Source organism: Ambystoma mexicanum, chromosome 4p, assembly GCF_040938575.1.
Source record: "Ambystoma mexicanum isolate Mex_15411 chromosome 4p, UKY_AmexF1_1, whole genome shotgun sequence".
Taxonomy (NCBI): domain Eukaryota; kingdom Metazoa; phylum Chordata; class Amphibia; order Caudata; family Ambystomatidae; genus Ambystoma; species Ambystoma mexicanum.
In genome coordinates, this window is record NC_090927.1 from 940,466,287 (window position 1) to 940,493,824 (window position 27,538).

Sequence of the window (27,538 nt, forward strand, 5' to 3'; positions counted from 1 at the left end):
CTGACACCATCACCCTGCAGCCAATGCCTGCACCAAGACCTTTGGTCATTGTGTCTTTACAGGCTTCAAGTACCAAGTCCACCTGCACTTCTGCCCCTACTGACCAGAGCGGCATAAGCCACTCAGGATCCGCACCACCTTACAAGAAGAAGAAGAAGGGTCCTCTTGCACTACAGGCTGAGACTGCAGACACGGCTACACACTCCGGCACATCAAGGAAGCCCTGCTTCAATGACGCCAAACTTGATGCACTTGTGGCCTATGTGTTGGCACATAGCCGCGAAATGGTGGTGACTGCAGGCTGCAAGACTGCGCCTGCTCAACGTAGGGCCCACTGGCAGACCATCGCGGACCACATTAGTGCCCTTGGATTTGTGAGGCGCACAGCTGATGATTGCTACAAGCCGTGGAATGACCTGAAATGCAGAGCAAAGAACAAGCTGGCTTCCAATCATGCCTCTAGTCTGGTGACTGGCGGTGGGTCTCCACCAGAGGACGACCAACTCACTGAACATGAGTCTGTTGCTGGAACCTTCGTCACAGAGGAACAGATCCAAGGCATGGGAGACCTACCAGATCATGAAGCATTGTCCGGTGAGTGCCCATGCATGTGTGTGTAATCCATGTGTATGTTGCTTGGGTGATGTGTTATGATTGAGTGCCAGGTGAGGGTGTGTACTCATGAGTGGTATGTGTCACCCATGTGCTTCCTCCAAACCATTCACCGGCCTTGGATTTAGGTATGACAGTATCTCTTCTGACCACAGTAGCCAATTAGCATGACATTACTGCAGTTGTCCTTGAACTGTCATCTTGCAACAACATTGTTCTGAATATTCAGTATTCATTCAGCCTGATTGTTTCAATCTTCCCATTTTTGCAACACATTTTTCTGCCCTAATGCCACATATGTGACATGCTTCTGTCATAGATTACACCCCACAATGCCCCACATTTATTACCATGTTATGGGAATGATTTGACCATTCAGGCTGATTGAGTAAGGGCCTGCTCACATTAATTTTTGGGGCCTGTTTGAATGTGGAACATGACTGTTGTTTCCTGTCATGTTTTAGTGACCAACCATTGATGTATCCATCTGCCTGCCATCACTGTATAATTGTACACTGGATGTGTTGCAGTGTGTGGCACATGCGTATTTTGTCACACTATTTTGCATTTTTCATCTCATCATGTCCATCTCACATGGATGGGTGACAGTACTCATTCACTAACATATGGCTGTACATGTCAAATGTACCATGGCTATGCTATGTGCCATCTGTGTGCTGGCATGTGTCATGTATGTGTATTGAACATGCCACTCACAGGCTAATGTGTGATGCCAGGGCTATCCAGCATGCAGCAAATGTGTTGCTTTTCCATCTTGGAGTCCTCAGTGTCTGCTTTTTGCCTCCCCTTCCAACTCATTGACAGTGCATGCATGCCAGGGTTATAGTCATGTGGGACATGTCTAATTCATGACTGGATCTCTGGCTTGTCAGGCCTATGTGTGTGCTATGGTGCTCATGCCTGTTTCCATTTGTTGTCTTTCATGTTTATGCAGGTGATGACACACTTGATGCTTTTTAGGTGGAGGAGATGGTGCAGACCCAATAGGAATCTCAGCCACAACCGGGCACGAGTGGAGGACGTGGGGTGGTGGTGGGTCAAAACCCATTTGTCCTACAGACCATACTGTCCACGGGTGTCTCTGGGTGCACCTCCACAGAACTCTGTGATTCAGGTGCTTAATCGGACAGTGAGACATATGTGGCATCGCAGGTGAGTATTACTGGGAGGGATGCTGTTCTGTCCAACCCACCTGCACCGGGGGAGACCCCTCTCTATGGGGATGTCAGTGTTGGTAACTCCACCTTTGGCGGTTACGGATGCAGGGTCACACTCCACAACATCTGATCCTGTTCCTGGACCAGTAGATCAGAGGGGTAATGCAGTCCTGCAGCCTCAGGCAGTGACAGCACAGCAAGCTGCAGATCACCTTGCCAAAAACAGGTGTGGTGGACACCAACGCAGTGGCCGTACGCCACCAGGCAATACTGTATGGGAAAACTCCATTTACAGTATAGCAGCACAACAGGGAGCATCGGTTGAAATGATGGCTCAGGCAATGGATAGGGTGGCCACTTCCATTCTCCCCCCTGAAAGGCAGATGGAGCTCCAACAGCAGGCAACAGACTCCATTTGCCAATCACACAGGGAAGACATGTTGGCGTCCAACAGAAACCGACGGGCGGTACTCGAGACTCTGCGCGAAGCCCTATCTGTAGAGTCACAGGGCCACAGGGAAGCCCTGAGGTTAGAACTCCCTTTCCTCAGGGAGACTCTGGGTGAACTTGAGGCTTCCCAAAATTTTAGGTCAGAACAGCAGCTGGAGCAGCTCACACGTTCACTCTCAGCAGAGCTCCAGGCAACCCGTGTGGAGATCTGGGCATGACGCGAGGCCATGCGGGTAGAAATGCGGGCTACCCATGAGGTGCTGCATGGGGATATCCGCACCATCATCCTCCAGAATGAAAACTTCCACGCCCGCCTGCTTGCTGCCATGGAGGACCATACCAGGGCTTTGCGTGGGCTACCTACCATAGCACGGCCACCTCCTGATGTAGCAGCAGAGGGTGAAGAGAGCGACAGCAGTACTCCCACGATAGCGTAGCCGTGCAGGCCATGAGCCCATGGAGGTATTTTTTTTTTGCAACATCCACGCATGGGGGTGTTGGTGTGCACCCTGTCCTCGAACCTCGTGGGTGGCCCCTGGTGTAGGCAGCGTGACTGCGTGGCCTGTGACACCCCTCCCCTATGGCACTTGTCCGCTGAAATGAACCAGTGACCAAGAAGTGCAGTACATTGAGCACCTTTTCCAAGGGGCTCTGTGCTTGGGAGCACAGGGTGGGTGATGTGAGGTCATCCTCCCGCTCACTCAACAGGTCGAGTATGATGTGTGGTGGAAACCTGTACCTCCCATACACCTGGTCATCAGGCAGCCCAAAAAGGCTGGTACTGGGTGAAAAAATGTGGGGCCTGGCTCCTCCTCCTCCTGCAGTGTTCCATGACCACTGCTGCGAGGATTGGTATATTCATCGTAGCGTCTAAGCTTGTTTGTTGTTTGCGTGCACTTTTATGCTGCGCGAGGCCGCGTATGCCTGCTTCCTGCTGGCATATGTGTTTCCGGATTTGCGCGTCTTTTTTGGCGCACACGTTCCCCCTGTTCGATTCCATGAATACGTGTTGTAGGCGCGCGTGTGGGTGTTGCGAGCATTTACCTCCTTTACTTCCCCCTTAACGCCCACATTTTCACATGTTGTTCCCCATTCCGCGTGTTACGCCCGTGTTCTGCCCACTTTTGTTGTGTGCGCTGCGCTATGTGCACTTTCGCTGTGTGCGTAGTGCATGCCGTTTGATGACGTGTGCGCCCACGTGCGCCACCCACGATTTAAGCGCACATCCCAGGATTTACACGCGCACAGACTTCCATGAATCGATGTGCGTGGCTTTGGCACGCTTGCGCTGCGATTTTCACGCTTGCGCTGCGATTTTCCGCACACATTAATTCCATGGATCGGCCTGTCAGTTTACTAACTATTTCATAAAAATGTGCATCTGCAACTTTACTTTTTTCCATTGCACATTGTACTTCCTCCATAGCAAGCTCTACATCACTTTCAATAATTGGCTCGCCAAACACATTTTGACTTCCTGTTGCAGAATCTTGACTAACTTGATCTGCCAAAAGATCTTCTTGAGGCATTACTGTCTCCAATAACTCCAAGTACTAGTCACATTTGCTATATGTAATTAAGCTTTTTTCAGCAAAAATGATTCTTCAAAAGTTTCAAAACTTCCAAGCAAATCACTCTCTGGATACCATGGGAAGAACAACTGCAAAAGACAAAAATAAAATCATTCCTTTTTCTCTGGAGTTTGGAAAGACAGTTTCATGTCGTTAATGAGACTTGCCTTCTCATGTCTCTCTAGACAACCAGTACATCCATGTACTTTAAACCATTCTCTCTCACTGTTTGCTTCAATATTTCGATATGAGTAGCGTTGTGCTACATCATTTAAGCAAATATCCTCCAACACTTCAGATTGATTTGGATACTATGTATCAATTAGGTTGGTTTTCAGAATCTCTGTACTATCAGGAACTGCTTCTACTAACTTCTCAGTACTTGATTTCTAGTACTAGCCGGTCCAAGACTAAACCAAAGTACATTGATGCTACGTTCATAGAGAGGCAAACCAGTTAATCGATCTGCGGCTACGTAGCTACCACCCTCTCTATGTGAAAGCATCATCAGACCAAAGCATAAATGTTTCTGACTGAAAGTTTTATCTGCTGATAAATCTGCCCATACTTCAGCTGCATTGCTCTTTTCAGCTTTAGTCATGTACTCTGTAACATAACGAGCAACAGCTGTTGTATCATCAGCAATACACTGTACATCAGTATTTACATTCCACTGCTGGGCAATGACAGGATTGTAATCATTAATGACATGTCATTCCTTACTTCTTTTTACAAGATAGGTATTTCTTGGTGTCGAACAGATGACATTAAACTATTCACTCGACCAGCTGGTGTCACAGGCCTTGGAAAGTCAAATCTGCACTGAGTGTCGTACTTTGCTTTAATTTTGTATATTCTCTTATAGTACTTTCCACATGAGTGCCTTTGAAACTGTTCCATAGATCAGCATTCACATGCTCAGCAGAAATTGAGCAAGTAACATATTTTTCAATAAGCTCCATCACACAGTCATCACTTTCTTTACCAAACTGAGGAGCATCTTTAATCCACAACAGCATATGAATATGTGGACCCCGACCTCCCCCCGGCAAGGCACTCTTTCCTCCCCACATTTTCTTCCACATTGCCTAATGGACCAATGTTTTAGTTACATATAAAGTGTAACATGCCTAAGAATCTGTGATAAAAGAAAATACATTTACAAGGTCCATAAAACACAATTCCCCTGGTGTTATATGTTCTATATCTTCTTTATGTGCATTACTTTCACATATCCACTATGCAAGATCTTCCTAACCATACTCAGAACAACTTAAAGTTACAGACCAAGTTGGAGAGCCCAGGTTTCTGATCATTCATCTCTCAGGGTGTCTCCTATACCAATATTCCTTGGTTTGTCTCTTTGTAGCAAGATCATTGGTAAATTTACCCTCTTAAACCTCATGTTTTCTTTGACCTGTTGCAGCATCTCACATGCAGAAACATTTGGAAATCGTGTTCTGGTCTGCAGTGTATGAGTAACAGCATAACTTAATGTTCAAAATTCTTTTTCATGCAATACATGAAAAATATAATCAACATTGGTTTGAAATCAGGAATCTTCAGAATATATTATTGTACAACGATATTCTGAAGCAGAGATTTGCACCTTACGATTATCCAATTTTCCTCCTGTACCAGTAGGAATAAGCATAGGGAAAAAAACAAGCTTCCAACGTTTTTTCCCTAACATTGATTGGTGCACCTTTCATTGCTTTCATTTGATACAATTCTAAACTGACACCAATCACTTCACATGAGTGTAGAGGATGAACACCATCATGTCGATACAAACTATTCACTTTTTTCAACAGATAGTCATTGTTGGCCTTCACTGCTTTTCTTTGTTGACTCAACATTAAGTACAGACAAGTCTAGTACAGACAGACTGCCTTTGCATACATCATTGTGCTCCAATATAAACACCAATGCATTTTAAACTATTCCAATATCTATAAACTGTTGCTAACTGCTCTTATCTTTAGTGGCAACACCATTTACTAAAACAAACAAAGAATCTGAAATATCACCCTTCACTACTGGAGTGTTCACATTTTCTTCAAATTGAGAGGTAAATACACAACTTTGCCTAGCACACCTTGCACTAATGATGTAGGCAGATTTGTCATTGTTGTTTGCAATCTAACAATAACTTGGAAAGAATGAACAGTTTACAATGCAACGGGCCTCATTATAACGGTGGCGGTAAGGCAACAATGGCGCCGGTAGTGCTACCGGCAGAGTTGTTACCTTGCAGCCACATTACGAGTTCTGCTTGCGGGTGCCGCTGTGCATGTCTGGTCAGAGCGACACCCGTGAGCAGAACAGGATGGTAGCAACAGTACCATTATGAATGGTACCGCTGCTACCATCCTCCCCATTCCCATGGGGGCCGTTAGGCAGAATTATATGCAGTACCTTTTGGGAACACCACACACAATTAAGACTACAAGTGACAGTACAAATTCATCTTCGGTACAAGCCTGTACTACACAGTAAAGTGATACCGATGGCTGAGCAACCAGACGTATCTAAAGAGCAAGTGAGCAGTATCAATAGTTATACAAAGGACAGCAAATACTATGATTCAAACAAACACTAACTCAAGGTTTCTGAGTAAAAGAATATACATTTATTTACACATCAGTTGTAAAACATTTCACTAAAGTAAAGCATTTGAAAAATCACACTCTTAATACACCACACCACTCCCAAAAGATTCTGAACAAGTAAAACTCAAAACAATGTGTGAGCAAAATGGCACCCCAGCAATTTGAAAAGGGAGGGAAAAACAAAATTATACTAAAATTGAGCAGCACCAACAGGTAAGTAAGCAGGGCAATCTAGAAAGAGGAACTACAGTGATGGAATCAAATCAAAAAGGCCTAGGGCCAAAGTCAATAGGACAAAAGTATTTTGCTCAAGATCACACAGTTCAGGGTAGTTTGTGGTTAAGTCTTTACCAAGAGTTCCTGACGAAGTTGGTCAGTAGAAAAGATAGTTTAAAAAGTAGAGAAGGACAAGCCCTCAGATTGGCGAAAGGTTTCACACACCTTCACCGCGGCTGGACGAAAGAACAACCGGATTTGCACAGTACCTTTAGATAAAGAAGAAGCTGTAGCAGAGGCAGACATTCCTAAAAGTTCCTGCAGGGTCATGGTTCCTGAATGGACTGTCAGACTGACATAAAGTAGACATAAAGTAGAAAGACTGGAGGGCCCTGCACTGCCCAGGGAAGAAACCAGCAGCAGAGCAACGCAACAAAATAAAAGGTGCACTCCTTAAAATTCAAGCAGCGTCCGACCTTCCTGGCTATCCGGTTCACTGTAGCTCTGTGCAGCAAACTCGACCAGGGGAGGGAGTCCTGGCCTGCAGTTTGGGTGAACTGGTTGGTCCCACCAGCTCAGGGGAAGAAGATTCCATTGTAGATATCCTCTTTCGTTGGAGTCTGACAATTCAGACTTGCAGCAGGGCTTCACCGGGTGGTTCAGTCGTTATAGGGGTCCTCTTCCATCAGCTCCTCGTTGGTTCTTTGGTTTCAGTGGCGACTCTGCCTTTCCAGTCCCAGAGACCTGCTTTTTATGCAGTTTTCCCCCATTCACACAGCCTGGCTGTCAATCACACAGCAGGGTGGCTGTCCTGGTGGGACAGTCACCTACCCAATCAAGCAGGAGTGCAACTTGGGTTACCAAGGGAAACCATGGCTGGGGTCCTAAAACCCCACCCTCACATCCTGCCTACCCAGACTTTCAGGCGCCTAAGGAGGGCTTCTGTGTTGAACCCCGCGAAAGGACTGTGAACAAAAAAAAACAAATCTTGTTTAGCATGAGGTGTAAAACACGAGAAAGACATTTTCAAAAAGAAATGGTGAATAAAGCCAGCCAGAACCGTATAAAAATGTATATTGTCTAGCGGGTTTATGTTCGAGGTTACCAAGATAGCCTAAAACAATACCAGGGATATTTAAGATGACCGTGGTAGGAACAATAGGGTAATTACCGCTGCCAGCAGCCAAGTCTTGATTAAAGGGAGCGAAACAATGCTCTAGGATAATCAGACAAAAAGGGATAAGTATTAACCCTTTCCAGTACTCTATTTAAGATAGTTTGTACTGTGTCTGTGGATTTAAAATTTTAATATGTTAATGGCAACTTTACATGTTCTGGGAGACAGTAGTCAGTAACAAAAAATGGAGTCTGAGTTGGAAAGTCTAAAAGATAATCCTGTGTCAGTGCACTGAAGGTGCTATGTAACACATAGTAACAAGATGATGCCTTTGGAGTAGGTGAGGCTCCACAGTCTATGAACAGAAGAAAAATGTTAAACACACACAGCAAAACACATGTAAGAGTGGGAAAAAAGGCTCACACTCTTACCAGGTGAAAAAAATAAATCCTAGAAATCCAGCAAAGCTGCCGAGGGACTCCGTAGGTAAGGGAAATTAGCCATTCTGGGGAATTCTCCCTAACACTCGCCCCCCTCCACCCTCCCAGACTAAGGGACAAGAGGATCTAATCAACTCCTGGATGAATCTCTACCTCTAGTCAGTTAAAAACATCCTCAAGAGACCATCAGCATTTTGGTGGTGACAGCCTTCTCTGTGCTCAATGGTGAAATCAAACCCTTGCAGGCAGATTGACCATCTTAAAAGTTTTGGGTTTTCCCCTTTCATATGCATTAACAATCTCAAGGGTTGGTGGTCTATCTGAATTGCAAAAGTAGATCCATACAAGCATGGTCTAAACTTCTTCAGAGACCACACAATGGAAAAACATTCACACTCTATGGTTGCCCACCTTGTTTCTGGTTCCTTCAGTTTCCTACTGATGAAGCAAATGGGGTGCTCCCTACCTTTCTCATCCAGTTGACTAAGGACTGCACCTATATTTGTATTGGCTGCATCTGTCTGCAAAATGAAGGGTTGATGATAATCAGGAGCTCTTAGGACTGGAGCTTGACAAAGGGCTTTCTTCAGGTTTTCAAAGGCTTGAGTGCACTCATCATTCCATCGAACCTTGTTAGGGAATTTTGGGAGAGGATATCACATTCAAGGGAGAAGCTATGGTCCCATAGATCTCTATGAAATTGCTGTAGTATCCAGTGAGACCTTGGAAAACTCTCACTTGGGTTTGAGTAGTAGGGGTGGCCCAGTTTTGTACAGCTTGTACTTTGCTAGGCAATTGCCTTATTTCACCTCCTCTTACCTCATGACCAAGGTAGACTACTTTGCTCTGACCAATTTGACATTTGCCTGCCTTTATGGTCAAGTGGGCCTGCTCAAGAGCCTGCAAAACATATCCTAAGTGATCAATATGTTCTTTCCATGTTGGGCTGAACACTGCAATGTCATCCAAGTATGGCATGCAGAAGTCCTCCATCCCATTCAGAACTTGATTGACCATCCTTTGGAATGTTGCAGGTGCATTCTTTAGTCCAAAAGGCACAACCTTGAACTGGTAGAGGCCTGCTGGGGTTGATAATGCAGTTCTCTCCTTGGCATGGCCTGTCAGGGCTATTTGCCAATTGCCTGAAGTCAGATCAAATATACTGAGGTACTTGGCTGAACCATGTCCATCCACGAGTTCATCGGTCCTTGGCAAAGGATGGGCATCAGTCTTAGTGACTGCATTTAGATCTCTATGGACCACACAGAATCTCAACTTGTTGGATCCTGCCTTTGGTACTATAACAACTGCACTAGACCATGGACTTGTAGATGGCTCTATAACCCCGAGATCAAGCATCTTGTTAACCTTCCTTTGATGTGGGATCTCACATGTTCTGACATTCTGTAACCTCTGCTTTTCACAGGTAAACAGTCACCACTGAGAATATCATGCTGGCCCCAAGGGGTCACGCTTGGTCATAGTGAAAACAAGGAGGCAAACTGATTTAATAGAATTTTGCACTCCCCCTCCCCCTGTTGTTCAGAAGTCAGTTGAGAAGAGAGATTGACTCCTTCTATTTTCTCATCCAAAGGTTGGCCTCTGAGGATGTCAGGTAGAGGTTACTCTCCTCCTCCTCCTCTTGAGCTGAAGTTAGAAGCAAAGCTCCTACTTCTGGTCTTGAGACATATGCCTTCAAATGATTGGTCTGAAAGACTCTAGGAGCCTCCTTAGGTCTGCCTAAATCCACCGAATAGTTCACCTCATCAGGTTTGCCCACAAACTTGAAGAGTCCTATCCATTTGTCCTGGAAGGCCCTCTGCCTTGTTGGCACCATAACTAATACTAGCTGGTCTTCAGTAAACTCAACCATGCTGGCCTTCAGGTCATGCCAATGTTTGAACAGAGCCTGACCTGCTTTTAAGTTATCACTAGCTTCTGCCATCATGTGTGACATTCTCCTCCGGAGACCTATCACCTAGTCAGTCACTGTGACTGGCTTGGGGAAGGAGCACTCTCCAACCCCTCCTTGATCAGAGCCAATGGACTTCTGACTGGATGGCCATAGAGAAGTCCAAAGGGACTGTATCCAACTCCCTCCTGAGGGATGTCTCTATAAGCAAAGAAAAGGCATGGAAGTAGAAGGTCCCACTTTCTTTTAAGGGGTTCCTCTAAAGCACCTATCATGCTCTTCATACTATGATTAAACCTCTCTACCAGTCTATTTGTTTTTGGATGGTAGGCTGTAGAGAACTTGTAAGTGACACCACAATTTTTCCACATGGCTTGCATGTAGTGGGACATAACATTGAATCCCCTGTCGGAAATCACTTCCTTTCGGAAACCCATCTTTGGTATAAATACCAAGTAGAGCCTTAGCCACAGCCTGAGCGGTAACAGTTCTCATAGGTATGGCAACTGGGTATCTTGTAGCATGGCTTCTACAACCAGGATAAACCTGTTCCCTGAAGATGTGGGAGATTCAATGGGAGCGACAATGTTGATGCCCACCCTCTCAAAAGAAACTCCCACCACTGGGAGAGGCACCAGGCATGCAACATTCTTTTTTCCACTCTTGCCAGAGGTTCTTCAAGTGTTACAGCTCCTACAGAATTTGTCAACTTCTGAACCCATTTTGGGCCAGTAGAAGTATAAGAAGAGCCTTTCCTTGGTCTTTTTGAAACTCAAATGGCCAGCCAAAGGTATCTCATGGGCCAACTGTCGGAAATGGAGTCTGTTAGCAAGGGGCACCACAATTCTTTTGCAGTCCCCAGGGATAGACTCTGTTGGCTCACTGTAGAAGAGGCCATCTTCCCAGCTTAATCTATGCTTTCCAACTTCTTGTCCATCAAGTTGGTTAGCAGCCTGTTGTCGAAGACCCTCGAGAGCAGGACACTCTCTTTGTCCTCAGCTGAAGTCTGCCATTTTGGTTTCACCTTCTGCCAGTAAAGACTGGAGCTCGGGATGGTCAACAGGGTCAAGATGTCCAACCAAAACAGTGTCTTCTTCCAGATCTGACTCTTCAGAAACTGGCTCAACCACACAAGGTTGTACCTCACACTATGCCTCAGTAGGAGGAGGGGTCACAGGTGTGATCTTGGACAATCTTGGGGATGTCCTTGTTGGTAGCACAGGGTTGCTGTCTGACTTTTTCCTTGAGGTCTTGGATTTTTCCTTTTCCTCTTTCTTTCCAGAAATAGCAGTGAGCAACCCCTGTGGAGTGGGGGTGATAATTTCCTCTATCAACTCCTCTGGAGAGCCTCTCAAGTTCCTCTGCCTTGCAGGCCTAGTGAGCTCCTGGCTCCTGTTAGTGGAAGATCTGGGGGTATTTGACACAACTCCAAGAGTTTCCAAGTCATTACCCAGCAGAACTGTCCCAGGCACTTCACTCTGCACACTAACAGGTATTTTGACAGTCATATCATTACACTGGATGAGAGCTGGTAACTGGGGAAGTATTTGCACAGGGCCTCCAGCTAACATGGTGAGGTGTTTGGGTGCCTTAGCAACATGTTCCACCTTGAAAAATGATCTATCCACCACAGTTATGCTAGCTCCAGTGTCTCGGAATGCAGGGTTCTCCTGTCCATTTACAAGAACACTATCTTTATAATACTCTTTATTATTATCTGGGATGGAATTATAGACATCTAAGTTCTGTTTTTCCCACAAGCCGATGGACACTAAAGAAATACTAGTTGAGACTCTCATGAGTTAATCAGCCAGTAGGTGAAAGTTTCCACTTGACATAGGTACTTCTTCCTCTGGGGAGAAGGCTAAGGAGACAGTGTGGACCCCTGAAGATTTACCCTTACATCTGGGATCCTCTTTCACATGGTCAGTTGACCCACAAACATAACATTTCCCAAATGTCTTAATGAATGGGGATTTGTTCTGACTTCCATCTGTTTTTTGTCCGGAGGGTGCACTAGCCTGATCCGGTTTTCCCTATGGTTTACCCTTATGTTGCTGTTTGTGGCCCTCTTTTGGATTGGAGGTATTAGCATTCTCCTTGTTATCTTTCTTTGGCTGCTTTCTCTCATCCTTCTTCTGAGTTGCCCCAGAATCCTTGTGAGTAGCCTTGTTGGCAACCCACAAGTCAGTAGCCTTAGCTAACTTATTTGGATCTATCTCCTTAGAATTAGCCAAGTGCTGTCTGAGCCCAGGAGAGCAGACATGATCAATTGACTCCAACATAACAAGACTTCTCATACCTTCATAAGTGTTTACTCTGTAACCCTTAATCCAACCATCTAAGGTTTTCACCCAGGTAGCCCAAGGTATACCATCATGCTTTTGGAGGGTCCTAAACCTCTTAAGGTACTGCGAAGCGGTCTTCCCAAATCTAGCAATTAAAGCTAGCTTCACACACTCATAATACATCCTACCTCCCCCAACTCCATCACAACATCAGATGCAACAGTGGGTAGCCTAGAGAAGAGCCAGGGAAGCAACTGATTCCCTGTAAAACCTTGAATCCCATGGTATATTCAAACATTGACAACCAATCCAAAATATCAAGCTTAACCTCATACATACCCCAATTTCTTTAGGCATACGGGGTCTCTTAGGACTGGAAGACCTAGAAGACTCTGGGAGAGAAGCATTTGCAAGAGATAAACTTTTCATTTCTAGTTCATGATTCAACTCCATTTCTCTGAGCTTAAGTTCTTTGTGCTTTTGTTCAGTTTGAGCATTTAAACGTTTGAATTCAAGCCTCATCTTTTCTAGAGCAATGAATTCAGGACTGAGTGTAGGACCTGGTGGGGTCCCAGTGGACAAAGGTTGAGGTTGTTGAGCAGATAAGGGAGCAGTGAGGCCTACATTCTGAGACACATCCGACACATCCATTTCCTCTAACTCATCAATAATAGACACATTATCATCCTCATTATTTTCCACATTTGATGAGAGGTCAGGTATTTCAGTTCCACCCTCCAGACTTTGTTTCTCTAACAACCTTTCAATCAATTCAGGCTTTTTGCCTTTAGCAGAGAGATTCCTTTCTCTACACATAATTCTTTTTAAATAATCCACAGTGTAGATAAGGAGGGTCTCCTGACTGTAGCTTTCCATATCAGACATGATTAATATTGCTTTTAAATTATGTTTAGCCTTGTGGTTAGTTGATCCAAGGTAATAGCAGCACTCTAAGTGTAATCACTATACTTCATCCTCAGCACAGAATTATATACAGTACCCTTTGGGAACACCATACACAATTAAGACTACAAGTGACAGTACAAATTCACCTTTGGTACAAGCCTGTACTACACAGTAAGGTGGAAGCGATGGCTGAGCAACCAGACTTATCTCAAGAGCAAGTGAGTGGTATCAATAGTTACACAAAGGATACTAATTACTATGATTCTAACAAACACTGACTCAAGGTTTCTGAGTAAAAGAATATACATTTATTTACACATTAGTTGTAAAACATTTCATTAAAGTAAAGCAGTTGAAACATCTTACTCTTAATACACCACACCACTCACAATAGATTCTGATATATTCTGGACAGTTACACTCAAAACGAAATGTGAGCAAAATGGCACTCCAGCAATATAAAATGGAGGGAAAAACAAAGTTAGACTAAAATTGAGCAGCACCAACAGGTAAGTAAGCAGGGCAAACTAAAAAGAGGAACTACAGTGATGGAATCAAATCAAAAAGGCCTAGGGTCAAAGTCAATAGGACAAAAGTCTTTTGCTAAAGATCACACAGTTCAGAGTAGTTTGCGGTTAAGTCTTTGCCAAGAGTTCCAGACCAAGTTGGTTGGTAGAAAAGTTAATTTAAAGAGTAGAGAAGGACAAGCCCTCGGATTGGCGAAAGGTTTCACACACCTTCACCGCGGCTGGACAAAACAAACAACCAGATTTGCACAGTACCTTTAAATGAAGAAGAAGCTGTAGCTGAGGCGGGAGTTCCTGGCAGTACCTGCAGGCTTACAGTTTCTGAAGCGACTGTCGGACTGACATAAAAGTAGGAAGACTGGAGGGTCCTGCACTGGCAAGGAAAGAAACCAGCAGCAGAGCAAAGCAATGAAATAAAAGGTGTGCTCCTTAAAACCCAAGCAAGGTCCGACCTTCCTGGCTATCCGGTTTTCTGTAGCTCGGTACAGCAAATTCGACTAGAGGAGGGAGTCCTGGCTTGCAGTTTGGGTGAATTAGTTGGTCCCACCAGCTCAGGGGAAGAGGATTCCTGGTAGATCTGCTCTGTCGTTGGAGTCTGAAGATTCGGACTTGCAGCAGGGCATCACTGGGCGGTTCAGTCATTGTAGGGGTCCTCTTCCATCAGCTCCTCGTCAGTTCTTTCGTTGCAGTGGCGACTCTGCCTTTCTAATCCCAGAGACCTGCTTTTTATGCAGTTTTCCCCCATTCACACAGCCTGGCTGTCAATCACACAACAGGGTGGCTGTCCTGGCGGGACTGTCAGCTAGCCAATCAAACAGGAGTGCGACTTGAGTTACTAAGGGAACACATGGCAGGGGTCCTAAAACCCCTCCCTCACATCCTGCCTACTCAGACTTTCAGGCACCTAAGGAGGGCTTCTGTGTAGAAGCCTGCAAAAGGACGGTGAACAAAGAAACCAAACCTGGTTTGGCACACAGAATAAAACACGAGAAAGACATTTTCAAAAGGAAATGGCGAATAAACCCAGCCAGAACCGTATAAAAACGTATATGGTCTAGCAGGTTTAAGTTCGACGCTACCAAGATAGCCTAAAACAATATCAGGGTTATTTAAGATAACCGTGGTAGGAAAAATAGGGTAGTTACCACTGCCACCAGCCAAGGTGAAAATGGAGCGAAACAATGCTCCAAGAGAAACAGACAACAAGACATAAGTATTAACCCTTTCCAGTACTCTAGGTAAGATAGTTTGTACTGGGTCTGTGGATTTAAAAGACTAATAAAGTTAATGGACTCTTTACATTTTCTGGGAGACAGGAGTCAGTCCCAGAAAATGGAGTCTGAGTTGGGAAGTCTAAAAGACAACCCTGTGCCACTGCACTGAAGGTGCTATGTAACACTGGAGAATTCTCCCCAACACTGGCTCAAATTTGCATGGGTGCGTACCGGCTCTGGGACCCGCGCAAGGGGAATTACCGGGCCTGCCGAGGTCGGAATGGCCCGGTAATCCCTCTTTCGTTGGACCCGGAGCCGGACCCGAGTTTGGGGGTAGCCATGCCCTTAATATGGGCATGGCTACCCCCAAATTCGTAATGAGGCCCTATGACTTCAAAAATATTCCATTTCTGAAGTACAGAAGGGATAACAGACACTACCATGTAATTTAAAACACTTCTTGCAGGAATACTTCTTTGATTATAAAACCCTCCAATGTCTACAGACATAAACTGCCTTTCTTGTGTCAAATCATTCTGCTACAAACAAATACAGATAATGTTCTTTCCAAACATACTCTCCACTGTGTTTAACTTTGTCCTCAATTTACACCAGTTGCACTTGAGACTTATAAAAATTGCATTGACAAGATATGCTAACAATATCCGGTCTCTCAGAAGAAGACAACTCAAACATTACAGCACTTCTTTTATAATGTTGAGCAATCTAATCCTTTGAAAGCATAGGGTCATCATTTTCACTTTGTGTAGGTGTTTTATCTACATACACATAGGGTCTCATTACGACCCGACGGTAGGGGGTTAACTGGGCCGGTAGAGATGCCGGCCCTGTTAACCCCCTACCGCCTCATTACGAGGTCTGCTGGTGGGTCCCGCTAAGGACGCCTGTCCTTAGCGCGTCCCGCGAGCAGACCAGGATGCTAATAACGGGCCCGTCATTAACGGGCCCGTTGTTACCATCATCCCCATTCCCATTGAACCCTATGGGGGCTGAAATGGGAATGGGGATGTACCAGGTCCGGGTTCCTTGAATGGGTAAAGACCGGCCTTCCAAGGTCAGAATGGCCCGGTATTTCCCCATTCAGGGAACCCAGTCCCGCTACCCAGAATGGGGGTAGCCATACCACAAAAAGCGGCATGGTTACCTCCAGTGTCGTAATGAGGCCCATACTCTTTTAAATATATGATATTTATCATTTCCACTGTAGAATCTAAACTTTCTACAGTTCAGTCAAAAGTGTTTGATTTATAAGTGCAAGAGACATACTTGGTGTTTTACAATCGTATAGTGTAACTAGAAAATATAAAATGTCAGTATGATGTGCAGCCAGCATCCATATATAATTATACTGACTCTTTCTTCTTCTTTTATCAAGACAAGCTAGAGAGTTACCAAGAAGTCCTGTTTTCTCGCAAACTTCACAGTTATCTATTCTTTGTAGCATCTTGATCTGTCATTGAACATTATCATTTTTGTGCAAAAGTTGCAAAAATCTCTTTAAGACTTTACAAAAAAACTAGTCAATATTGCACCAGAAATTACACGTCCATACCTCACATTACTTTTTTTTTTTTTTTAGATTGACCTAAAATTTCCTTTTCTGTATTATCAGACCTTAGGATTTCTTCTTTTTTGAATCACACCATTTTGTACTTCATAGCTATGTCCACTCTCATCAATAGCTAAGAGAACATTCTTTCCTTGAATGTAACGCTCCTCATTAAAAAATATTTCTGTTGAGCAGTGTGTTTCCACTGTCCACTCTCTATCAAACACGTCCCAAAGTTGACATATGTATGTACATGAACTCTTTCTATATTTGAATAGAAGCTATTGTCACCTTAAGTCATTTTTCAAATGTATTCAATATGAAAATGAACAATTTTCTTTTCATATCGAATGCTTTTTTAAATTATTACTTCAACCTTTTTCTTTTGCAAAAAACACCTTACCACATATCTAGATTTTGGTTACACACTTCTACAAACATGTAAAAACTCAGGAGTGAAACACGTTCTTATATATATGTCTTTATTCCTCTGTTTCGAATTTCCTACCTTTTCTTCTAAAAATCTTTCTTCTTTTACAAGCTACCAACACATTTGATGCACTTTTCTTTTTTCTTACTATCAATAAAACTTTGTGGTTCCATCAATAAGTTCAATTGGCACATCTCCTATTTCAAATTGCAGATTTGTTAAAGTATTGTTGATAACAGGTACTATTGTATTATCTATGCTATTTGTATCTACAGATGTAACAACACAACTACTTCCCTGCAGATGATGCTTCCTAATAACACAATGTTTTTGTTTTCTTGTTGGCAACTTACAAACAATCTGTATAAAAAGAAATTCAGATGTTAACGTCACTCATTACGTTTCTTTATATTTTCAATAAATATTATAATTTTGACACTCAGACTGTGAAACAAAACATCTCTATCAATTATGTAATGATCTCAAATGTAATTCAAGCTTACCACCTTAAAAACATACTGTTCCGACCACACATGCATAATAAACTGAAAAACAATGAGTCACACACTTCCTCCAAACATGTAACACTAATCTATAAGAAATATCATCATATAGGCCACAAAGCATTGCTTTACCAAAAATATGAAAGACGGGTACATGCACTTCTCTCTCTAGCTTAATTCATCACTACAAACTAATGATACAAGGTGCAAAGTGAGCACATTAAGCCTAAACACAATAAACACGGCATAAGTACCATCATTACTCTGTTTCACATCTTTACATTCATGTACTAAGCTACTATTAATGCGTATCTGGTGTATCTTTAATTAATATTGGAACACCTGTCCCCTTCTTTTCTCTCACACTCTGGCCACCCACCCTGGGCCCTCTACCTGCTCCTTCCAGGTGAGGCTAAGAACCTTGGTGTCATCTTCGACTCCACCCTCTCCTTCTCTCCTCACATCTCTGACAGCTCTAGAAGTCATACTATCAGCTGCACCACCTCAGAGGGATTCTTCCTTTTCTCACTTTCCCACAGAAGCTCACTGTCTCCAGATATCTGGTCCTCTCTGGGCTGGAATACCGTAACAGTCTCTTTCTAATTCTACCTGCTTCTACTCTTCCACCCTTTGCAAATTATCCAGAACAGAACTGCAAGACTTGTCCTTGGTCTCAAGCCCAGGTCTCATATCTTCCATTTCGAGCCCTCCGCTCTGAGGGTCAGATGCTTCTCCAGGCAGAGAGTGGGGGTAGATTTCAGCCCTCGGCTGGCGTCTCCCTTTGGTACAGCCTCCCTGCCTCTCTCAAACTTCAGCAGCACCACCTCAGGTGCCAGAAGCAACGCAAGACTTTCCTTTTCGCCTCTGCTTTCTCTCTCCCTCTCCCTTGCTGATGTCCCTGACTGCTGCGCATACTGGTTATCTTGTCACCCACTGAACCTATGGGGCCAGGCTCTTGCATGACCAGTTGCCCTTGCACTGCCTTTTAGCCTCTCAACCATTTAAGGGACTGTATCTGCAACCCTACAGTCCCCTGACTCTCTGCACTTATGAGCCACTTCACAGCAGCACTTATTAGCTACTTGCACTCTCCCATGCCCCATGCCTGGCACTTCTCTCTCTCACTCCCCCCACACTTGTGCGATCTGAATTGCACAAGGCCTAGTAAGATTGCTGTGTTGTTCTACTTCTGTCCTCCCTTCCTTGTCTTGTCGTGCCTAGAAACACTTGTGTACAGGTGTGTTAGAAATATCATATCATATCAGTAAGATAATAATAGATCTTAGCTGCAAGAAAACTCACTGACACTTAATTGCTCCATCCAGCTGCAGATTTCACACCTTAAACACCTCTACTTAACAACTGTAGACCATCTCCACACACACACCAATCACTATGCTCCTGCTCACCCAACTATGTCCTGCCACACCGGTGCTTCTCCCACCACCCATTTAATCAGTACTCCATAGCCACTCTTATAAAAAACATACTAAATTAACAACCTCACCTATTACCAGCTATTTGATCATAATAAGCCAATGGCCTAACCCACTATCCTGTTTTCACTGACAAACTAACCACTACTATTGCTACTCAACAAAACAGAATAGTAGGCATGTTCTCCCTCTACTGCCCAACCCCACTCTCACTTGGAATTTAATGGCCAAGTGCCCTGAGCACCCGCATATAGCTACCTTAGCAACCACATCAATACTACCATTTACCCATCCCACTGTGCCCCCTATTCATTTTACATCTCCCTATGTCAGTACTAATCTTCTTCACCACAGTACTCATTTCTTACATAACCTAACAATGCATGATAAATCATACACATATTTAAAAAAAGAAAATACATAAAGCAAGTTATTTGCAAGCTCATATCTTGATACAAAGAGTCAAACACGTTTTATGTATTACTGCACAAAATCTGAAATGCCAACTTTCAAACCCTACACACTAACGACTATAAATTCACCTGGTTCACCTCACTTCATATTTCCGAGAAACCATTTACCTGGTATATGTTGCATACAACACCAAAATACTGTGATAATACCTGGCATACTCAAGTCATAATACATTTTTGATTTCCTGTGTCCTGAATTCATAAAAAAGATAAGAGTTAGAGCTCCAAGATAACACACTGCCACTTAGTTGCTCCACTCAGCTGCCCTTTTCACACATTAGAAAACTCTACTTAAAAACTAAAGGACAACTCCACGCACATCACATTGAGTATAGTGCATGTTATATAACAGGGCCTACCACACCCTTGCTTCTACCACCACCCATTTAGTCAATCCTCCTTAGCCACTCTCATCAACAAACATGCAAAATGTACAACCTAACTAGTATTACCTATTTAAGCATCATACGCCAATGGTCTAAACCGCTATACTGTTTTTCACCAACAAACTAATCACTTCTATTGCTACTCAACAAACCATCATAACATGCATGTTCTCCCTCCACTGCCCACCCCTACCCTAGCTGGGGTTTTAACGGCCAAATGCCCAAAAACACTCACACACAACTACCTTAGGAAACCACATCAATATTAATATTTCCCCTATCCCACTATGCACCCCTATTCATTTGACATCTTCCTATGTACCAATTCAAATTAACTTCCACAATTCTAACACACTCCAAAATCACCAATATAGAGTCAAAGAGAATCAGCTTAATGTCCAATAACAAAGCACACACACACACACAAATCCTATATATAACAAAGCTCAAATTATATTGATTAGTTCACACTAGGGTTTCTTATTCACTCAGATGCATATCCCATCTTCCAAAGTCAGTGAGAAACAAGCTTTACTTGCAAATAAATGTGTTGTTACATAACTATAGCAGAACATGTCATACTGCTTTGTCACTCTCGTAAAAACAGTGAAGTTAAATATAGAAAACAATGTGTATACCCTTAACTAAAAACAGACACCTAAACATACTTCATTTACCCTAGAAATCCTAAAATTCATAATGTACATAACATATAGAAAATACACAATCATTCACTTTCAGCTGCTCCAATGAATGAAAAATTCTTCACAATAGCCGAACACAGACCATCTGCACACTCTAAGCTCTGGGATCAGAATGTCAAAAGTTCAACAAAAGGTCACTTTAATAGCTTTCAGGAATCACTAGCACACAAAGAGGACTGCACAAAGCAAACAAGCACATGCCCAAAAAATATGTATTGCAATATATACCAATTAATAAACCCCAACAAATCCTTCCAAAGAATACCTTGAAGAAGATCTACACACCTTTTTGTTTTTTAAATATGTCAAATTACATAACCGTGGCTATAACCACAGTTACAGGATGACAACCCACCTATATAGGCGGCTGCACGTACATTTTTTAAATATGCCGAAAACACATATCACAAAGAGTTCACATTTAATTCAAACTCGCGATCATGTGAGAACATCAAAAAGGAAACACATGTAGAAATCTGTGCTAAATCATCAATAGTATAATAGGATCACTGCACCAAAACACAAACGGTTTAACCACGGGTACAGCTAACGGGTGCATAACTGCGGCTACTAAAGCCCACCACAGAGTTTGACGTACGATTGCATTGTTCACAGCTGCAGATTGGGTCATGACTCTGGGGCGTCTTCCACCATGGATGGCCCTTGTGTGGCATCACATGTCCCCACTGCTGCTGAGGAGTCCACTCACACCTTCACCTTCTTGAACTTACCCACAGCAGCCATGCCCAATGTCACCAGTGCTGCCACATCGCTCCTGAAGATGTGTTTTCATGGGGGCATGGCTGGGCCTGTCACGATCCATGCTCCTGACCCCCTCTGGCATAACAGCCCCCTGGCAGCAGTGTGGCTAAAGCCCTTCACGCTGGCCCCAAGTGCCTTAAAACTCCATCAGAAACATACATGGAGTCAGTCCTGGCGCAGGCTCATTAACAGGAATAAATCAATACCAGTTTTGGACCTTAATCCAACATGTAGGCCTATTACACAGCTCAGTTATTTAGAACCAAGACATGCGGTCTAGTGTTTTGGGTGTGGCTGGGCCTGGAACTACTTGACCTGGAGCTACTTTACCTGGGCTATTTAAACCACACCCAACCAGCAGAACAGGCTTTGCGTTATTCTGCACTGCTGCAGTGTAATGCTCACTTTGTCCAGCTCCTGCTCATCTGTTTCTCCGGCGGCCCGAACCTGAAGCCCTAGATCCGGATTCCATTAATATCCAGGAAGAACAAGAACAGCATTAGCGAGCAAGAACACTTACCTGTGAAGTAACCGGTCTGGAATCCATCCTGCGCTTCGCTTACCTCGCCCATCTCCGGAGTTCGCCGCAACCTGCAAAGGTAAAGAAACAAGGACAACATTAATAACAATTCTTACCTGGGCAAGCAGCGAGTCCTGGCAGCACCCTGCGCTACCCTTACCTCGCCCATCTCCGGTTTCACCGCAACCTGCAAGGGAGAAGGAACAAGGTTAGCATTAACAAAGCACTTACCTGGGCAAGCAGCGCTTTGATCGCTCATCACTCCGGAACATCACTGCAACCTGTACAAAGAGAAGAGAACACAGGTTAGCATTTAACCCCAATAAACAGTGCAGCGCTCGGCGCATCAATAACTCAACATGGTCTTCACCATCGGTGCAGCAACTCCAAGATCACAACCATCCCAGCGAAAACAAAAAGAGACATTTTTAGGGAACAGCGTAGTGGAGCAAGACGCCAAGAAGACAGAGGAAATGGAGGGAAAGAAAGAGACATGATAAGGACGGAAAATACATTATAACTCACCTGGAAGACAGCAAGCAGAGTCAGAGTCACAGCCATTCTGGACCTGACATAAGGGCACACGGACCAGTGAAGCAACTAGGTCCACGGAACGCCCGCACCAACCATGCGCCCCTGCACAGAGACGCAGGATGGAGAGTTCAACGTACAAAAACCTAAGGTGAGCAATAACCCCAAGGGAGGGGATTTGGACCAGAGGGAGGACCTTAACCCTCCGGTCTCCTGTTATAGGCGCTACCCAATGTCTGGCACATAACCAAGCAGAGAAGGGTCCGGGATAGCGCTTAGACCTCATCCAGTGTATTGTGGCGCCCCCGTGGATACCAGTTGAGCCTAACAGAACTCGAAGCCTCAATTAAAACATCCACCTGGGCGTCATGGAAACATCAGAGACTGACCAACTAGGCCAGTTGCTGGGAGAATTATGGGCCAAGGTGCACTCCGCCCGGCAAGAAATCAGCACCCTTAGGAGGGAGTTGATTGTCACCAAGGACCGCACCGATGAATTAGCCAGACAATTGCTCCAAACACAGGCTGGGCAGGCTCCATTGCCAGGAAGTATTCTGTCGGTTCCAGCCACATCCGTCAATCCAGTGCAGGTGGTCCTCCCTGGGGCAGTTCCTTTGGCGCCACGGGAACGTTTGACCGGGGACCGAAGAAAATATGCAGTTTTCATGAACCAGTTCTGCCTCAGTTTTCTTTGTAGATCCAGAGCCTTTCCTAATGATCAGTCGTGGGTTGCCTTCATTCTGTCATATCTGAGTGGCAGTGCTGAAGATTGGTCCATACCGTTAGCAAGCCAGGATGATCCACTTCTGCAGGATTTCAGGGGTTTTCAGCAGGAGATGGAAAAGCTCTTCGCCCAACATGTCCCTCCAAAAAGGCAGCCAATATTTGTTAACATATATTGCCACTTTTAACAGACTTGTCATTGAAACTGGGTCGCCTGAGGAGAAACGAACAACATTATTCCATCAAGGATTACGGGGGGAATTGAAAGACTTCATAGCTCAGGTGGTAAACCCGCCAAAAGACTGTGCAGAATTTATCACCCTAGTGGTGCAGCTAGATCACAGGATGCAAGATCGAAGGACAGATCGAGCCAGAACGGAGAATCATACTGTTTATGGACGCTCAAAGGAGAACAGTCCGTGTTCATCGTAAAACACTTTGGAACTGATGCAAATTGGGGGGGTAGGGAGCCCATTAACCAAGGCCGAAAGAGACAAAAGGAGACAACAGCAATTATGTCTGTACTGAGGGAAATCAGGTCACTTCCTCAGAGAATGTCCGTAAAAAAAAGGAGAACAGTTGGAGCTACAGAGAAAGAAGGAGGAGAACAAGAGTCACAAAACTTCCAGACCCGGCAAGCGTAGAGATCCGTTTGTCAAGCGAAGGAAAAGAGCCACAGACCTCACACCTTGCCCTGCCTGTGATTTTGATCAGTCACCAACAACCGTCTTGGTTGCATGCTGTGGAGGCATACATAGATAGTGGAGCCATTGGTAACTTCATCGACCAAGGCCTGGCAACAAGGATGGAGCTTCCCCTCTGTCAGAAAATGACAACTGAGAAGGTCACCACTGTTGACGGCACAGAGATAGCTTCTGGTCCTGTAACTCAATGCACCGCAGAATTGACCCATCTGTGCCAAGACGGACATCGGGAAGCCATTGCCTTTGACCTTATCAAGGCCCCTCAGTTCTGGGTGATTCTAGGGATGCCGTGGTTGGTGGCACACAATCCTACCATCGACTGGCGAGCCAAGAAATTAGCCTTCTCCAATGAGTGTGCTCATGCGTGATACCAAGTGGAAATGCCTTTGTCTGACCCAGAGACACCTGTCCAAGATAAAGAGGCGTTAGTACTAGGTGTTACAAGTACATTGCAATTGAATACCACGATTTCCAAGATGTTTTCCAAAAAGAACAGGCTAATACCTTACCCCCTCAAAGGCCATATGACTGTCAGATCGACCTCGTACCTGGTGCACAAATCCCAGGTAGTCGGATTTATGCACTCACCGAACCTGAAAATCTCCACTGGAAATTATATTTGGACCAATACCTGGCGAACGGATTTATCCGCCCATCTAAATCCCTGACAGCCTCCCCCTATTCTTCATGCCCAAGAAGGAGGGGGACTTGAGAACATGCATCGACTATTGCACACTAAACCAGGTAACAGTTAAAAACAGTTATCCTCTACCCCTTATCCCAGAACTACTGTACCAAGTCAAGGATGCCCAAATTTACACCAAATTGGACCTCAAGGGGGCATACCATCTTGTGCGTGTTAAGAAAGGAGACGATTGGAAGACCGCATTTCGTACTAAGTATGAGCTGTACGAATATCAGGTGATGCCCTTTGGGCTTTGCAACGCTCCCGCCGCGTTACAGTACTTCATGAACGATTTACTACGGGAACTGATCGACGTATGTGCCCTAGTTTACCTCGACAACATCTTGGTGTACTCCTGTTCTAAACAGGACCATGTCAGGCATGTTTGCTCCATCCTTGTAAAACTCTGACAGCACCAGCTATACGCCAAACTTGAAAAATTTTCCTTCCATGTCACCGAAGTCGAGTTCCTTGGTTTTGTCCTCACTCCCCGAGGCGTCCGGATGGATATGCACAAAGTAGATGCCATCCTTAGCTGGCCATCACCATCTTCAGTCAAAGGTGTCCAAAGTATGCTCAGCTTTGGGAACTTTTATCGCCGATTCACACCAGGTTCGCCCAGATTGTGCACCTGACCACTTCTTTATTATGAAAAAACAACAAACTGTTCCAATGGAGAGAAGAGGCCGGGAAGGCCTTCCAGGAACTCAAGAAAAGATTTAACTCAGGGCCGGTGCTACAACACCCCGGCCCAGATCTCCCATATGTAGTGGAACCAGATGCCTCCAGCATGGCAATGGGGGCTGTTCCTTCCCAAAGGGATCCCAAAACAGGCCAGTTACATCCCGTGCCGTTTTGTTCGCAAAAATTTACTACACCTGAACTTAACTATGCAATAACAGACAAGGAACTCCTAGCGATCAAGGCAGCCTTTAAGGCTTGGCGGCATTACCTCCTAGGCGCCAGACATACCATTACAGTAATCACTGACCATCGCAACCTGCAATACCTCAAGACGGCAAAGGATCAATTATCCCGTCAACTCCGATGGGCTTTATTCTTGGCAGAATATGATTACATAACCACGTACTGACCTGGAGCCAAGAACGGAAAAGCTGACGCCCTATTCCGCATGGCTATTGATGAGAACGCATATTCAACCCCAGACCCGGTGGCCATCATTCCAGGTGACAAACTACTATGACTTGCAACAACGTTATCTCTGGAGGAACTCCAAAAGGAAATTTGGCTCCTAATGAACAAAGAGGCTCTACAGGACTGGACCACTCAAGGTGAACATTACACAACAAAGAACCAATTCCCATATTTCAGAGGGCGTTTATATCTACCGAATAAGGCACTACAAGAACAAGTAATTTCTGGTTATCACGAATCCCTGATAGAAGGACATCCAGGAATTGCCAAGACCCTAGGCAAGGTGAAAAGAAATTATTGGTAGCCGACCTGGTGAAAGGAAATTTTGCAGTTTATTCTGCCATGTGGCATTTGTGCACAGAATAAATCCCAGAAACAAAGACCTGTGGGCCTTCTTCAACTCTGGATAGTCCACCTGCACCTTGGCACACACTTTCCCTCAATTTCATCACAGACCTGCCTCCCTGTCAAGGGTTCAACACTATCCTAGTGGCTGTTGACCGACCTATTCTCTAAAATGGCCCATTTCATTAAGCTTAAGGGTCTACCGAACACATCTATTCTGGCAAAGGTGTTTTTAGAGCAAATCGTATGATTACATGGTTTCCCCTCCATCCTGATTTCTGACCGAGGGAGTCAGTTTGTGTCTAACCTCTGGAGGAAGAGTGTGCAATTGCCCAAATCGATACTAGTCTGTCCACTAGTCACCATCCCCAAACTGATGGCGAAACAGAGCGGATGAATCAGACACTAGAGCAATACCTACGGTGCATGTTATATCAAGTGGAAGAAAGCTGGAAGGATGTGCTGTGGATAGCCGAATATGCCTACAACAACTCGTTACACACCAGTACTGGACAGAGTCCATTCTATACCGTGTATGGAAGGCACCCACGTACTTCCGAACTAGATAACCCCATGGCCTTGGAAATGCCTGCGGTGAAGACTTTACATACAACCGTCACTCAAGCCTTCAAAAAGACAGCAGAACACTTGATCCAAGCCAAAGAAAGACAGAAAAGATTCTTTGATCAACACCGAAGAAAAGACGCAGACTACCAAGTCAGAGATAAAGTCTGGTTGGTGTCTCGGCACATGCCCATAAGAGGAACTCAAAAATGTTGTCCAATATATCCAGGGCCCTATACCATCAAGGCTATTATAAATCCTGTGGCAGTAAAACTAGCTTTACCACCAAATATGCAGATCTATCCCGTATTCCACGTGTCACTCTTAAAACCTGTTCAGCTTGGAACTCGGGTCAAAACACCACCAAATCCGGTACTGGTTAACGGAGAACCCGAATTTGAAGTCAAGGACATCCTAGATTCTAAACTCACCAGGTCCAAGTTATATTGCTTAGTGGACTGGAAGGGATACGGCCCTCAGGACAGGACATGGGAGCCTAGCGAGCACTTCCATGCGCCACGCCTGGTAAGACGATTTCATCAGAAACATCTGATCAAAGCAGGGCCGGACAGAGGAAATACCTTGAGAGGGGCTTTAGGGGGGAGTGCTGTCATGATCCATGCCCCTGACCCCCTCAGATAAAACAGCCCAATGGCAGCAGCGGGGCTAAAGCCCTTCACACTAGCCCAAGGGCCTTAAAACTCCATCAGAAACATACATGCAGTCAGTCCAGGAGCCTTTGGTGCCAGGCTCATTATCAGGAATGAAGCAATACCAATTTTGGACCTCAATCCAACATGGAGGCCTATTGCACAGCTCAGTTCTTTAGAACCAAGCCACGCAGTCTAGTGTTTTGGGTGTGGCTGGGCCTGGAACTACTTGGCCTGGAATTACTTTTCCTGGGCTATTTAAACCACACCCAAACAGCAGAACACGCTTCATGTTATTCTGCACTCCTGCAGTGTAATGCTCACCATGTCCAGCTCCTGCTCATCTGTTTCTCC